General features: G+C 32.4%; 1 pseudogene; it reads right to left on the reverse strand.

Annotated features, from left to right (window-relative positions):
- Positions 1-984: 984 nt before the first annotated feature.
- Positions 985-1,081, reverse strand: LOC122098218 (annotated as a pseudogene).
- Between the last annotated feature and the right edge of the window lie 2,243 nt (positions 1,082-3,324).

Consider the following 3,324-nt stretch of genomic DNA (forward strand, 5'->3'; position numbering starts at 1 on the left):
CTATCTCTATGATGTTGTGGAATGCTGTACAAATTGTTAACCTAAGTCCTAATGGTCGGGTTAAGTTTTTTAAATTTCAAAAATGCAAGTCCATCTTTTGTGTCCCTACAAAATATTTTCACAATCCAAATAAGAGCAATATCTCTTTTTTTTTTTTTGGTCGGTCATGGGGCTTGAACTCTGGACCTGGGAGTTGTCCCTGCGCTCTTCAGCTCAAGGTGAGTGCTCTACCAATTGAGCCACAGCTCCACTTCCAGTGTTCTAGTGGTTTATTTGAGATAAGAGTACCACAGACTTTTCTTCCCAGGCTGGATTTGCACCATGATCCTCAGATCTCAGCCTCCTGTGTAGCTAGGATTATAGGCATGAGCCACCAGTGCCCTACAACACCAATATTTTACTGTAAAAATCCATGGATTCCGCGGAATTCTTCCAAGTGAATTGCCTGCATTGGATGTCAAAATGTATTAAACAGTTTTTTGTATACATGTATAATGACTTCTTCAGAGTTTGTGATTGTTTAATCAGAAATAATTTTAACTCACCTGTTGAAATGAGTAGTACAGAAACTAAAATATTTCTGGTGCTTGTCTGAAAAAGTATATTTTAAAATATTCTATATTCTATGTTTGCATAATATTCATAATTTATTTTATTTTCTCTTAGATATACTTCGTATTCTACATTATTTTATGATATATAGGTTCATTAATATGTCCTTTCCGATTGCATTCCATATAGAATCAGTTTGATTCCTTTTTTTTTCTAGGTCTTAATATTAATTTTCTTTGGAATAAAATGACAATGTTGTCTAATTTGAAAAGTTTTGTAAAGATTATGCTATGTAAATGCCTTTCTGAGGTGAAGATTTAATACACTGATGTCAAACTAAATTTAATTATATGAATTATGTGTATTGTTATACTTATAATTTGGTAATCACCTTTTTAATAACTGTTTTTCATTTCTTGCATCTGAAGAATGAAAAATATGGAATACTTCTCAAATTTTCATATTATCCTTGTGCAAGTGCCATGTTAATCTCTGTATTGTAATTTGAGTATACCTGCTGCTGAAGCATGTAGTATCCTCTAAATTATGTAGTTAATGATGAAATCTTTATACAGACTTATATCTATGGGTGCCCACTAGTAACAAGGAAACCTCATTTTTCCTAACAATGCTATCGATCTTATTTCCCTAAAATTCTGTGAATAGTGGAAAAAATTATATTGATCAATCAATTGCTCACATTTGCAAAATTTTTGTCAATGACTATCAATCTTTTAATTTGGAATTTGATCGTACTCTCAAATATTTATAGATAGGTCCAAAGGTGATGACTTTTTCAAATATTTATTTATCCAACTGTGTTAGCTCTGTGGACCTAATGGATTCAAAGTAAGCATTGCTTTACTTTAAGTCTTGAATATGAGTACTCATCAGAGATATGACAAACATAATATCTGTCTTCTATTTCTATCCTATTCCTCTCTAGGTATAAATTTTAATTTTCTTCATTTTCCAAAATTTATAGGTAGTAGAAAATATTATTCCTTGTAAAATAAAAGAATCTCACCATTGTACAAAGCCATTTATAAAAATTTGTAGTTAGTAATACATTCTAAGCCATTTTTAACTTTCTTTTTGACTAAAGATTAATCTTCCAAATGGATGAGAATAAAATCATGTTTAGGTGCTTCACGTCTGCATTCTTGCAAATTGTTGCTGCAGATGAATCAATTATGGAAATATAAGCTGACATCACTTTAAGAATATGCAGGATTGAAAGTCCATGGATTGTATATAAACCTTTAAAAGTATTAATAGACAGTTTAACAGAATGACTATCTGGAAGTTGAAACCAGAGAGGAATTATAGTAAAGATATAGAATGAGTGAAAAATGAACAAGGGGCAAGTACAGCTAGAATACTCAATGGACACATATGATAAAGGAAATAGTAAATTGAAAATAAATCTTGGAGAAAGGGTTGGTTGAGAATGATGGAAGGAGTGACTCCGATCTAGGAGCATTGGACAATTAGATGGATATATTTAATTGTAAAACAATTGCACAACCTATTAAAATTCAGTTCAAAAACACAACAAGAAACAAAAAACACTCAAAAATCACAACCAAACAGCAATCTCCAGAGAGTATGAATATGACGTCTCAAAATTTTAATCAGTTAATGAAGGGCAGTCTTGGGAAAAGCAAACAAAGCTGTTCAAAGAGGGAAGTTTGGGATAGGGGAGAATTTTGAACATAATTAAATAGATTATCTAAGGTTATAAATCACTACATCTGCTCAAATAGTATATTTCTTCTACGAGTTTTCTGTCTGAACTGGATAATCCAGTCCTGAGACACACTTGGTAGTTTGTGAGGATAGAATGGAAGAAACAAGATCAAGAACCCATTACTCCACTGGAGAGAAAACAATACTCTTTATTTTCTCTAATCTCTCTTCACTACTCTTTCTTCATACTTTTAAGTCAATTGATTTTGAATTATATTTTTCCTTCTTTCTTCTGGCAAAGTAATTCATTAAATATTATTTGCCATTTTCTTCTTTCATGCTGTTTAATTGGCCAAGTGAGTCCATTAAACTTCCCTCTTGCATTTGGTTGCCATGAAACAACATTATGTTAATGAGGAGAAATCTAATGTATAACTTGGTCTCCAGAAAACAGTCCAAGAAGCTTTGATCACAAATATTTGGCTATACTTTTTTCTTTTACCTTGAAAGAGTTCTTGTGTCTAAAGTGCCCACAAAAATAAGTACTCCATCACTTGTTGGTTCAATCAGAATTGTCTAAACTCAACGATATATTTTGCTAACAAGATGCGTATAGGAAACAAAAAAATATTGCACTTTTATCCTCTCTCTTAAGATTCTCCTTAGATAACACATCAGGAACAGTGAAGTTACTCTATGCAAAATGATTTCAATTGATTATTTTTCTCTTGGTCTTGCATTTCTTCATCAAGATGTATGGAGGAGAATAGAGTTAAATCACCCATACCTTGGAAGACAGTGTCTGTTACAAAAGGACAATACTTCTATGTCCTACTTCTATGTCCTCCTCTTAGCTCTTGCCGGAGTTCCAATTAATCACAGCTTCTTGGCTTCAAGTCTAGTGAACCTGAAGGACTATACGGGCTCCACCACTACTACATCTTCATTATTTCTCTTTTAAAACTCTTTAATTGCCTCTTTTGGGTTTAGAATTTATTTTCATGTCTTCATTCAATCAGTTCTGCATTGTAATGAGCCAAATGGGCTCTGTAAACTCACTTTAGGGAGTAAAAATACTAACAC

The sequence above is a fragment of the Dipodomys spectabilis genome, unplaced genomic scaffold (assembly GCF_019054845.1).
Source record: "Dipodomys spectabilis isolate Male_0828 unplaced genomic scaffold, ASM1905484v1 ptg000464l, whole genome shotgun sequence".
NCBI lineage: Eukaryota > Metazoa > Chordata > Mammalia > Rodentia > Heteromyidae > Dipodomys > Dipodomys spectabilis.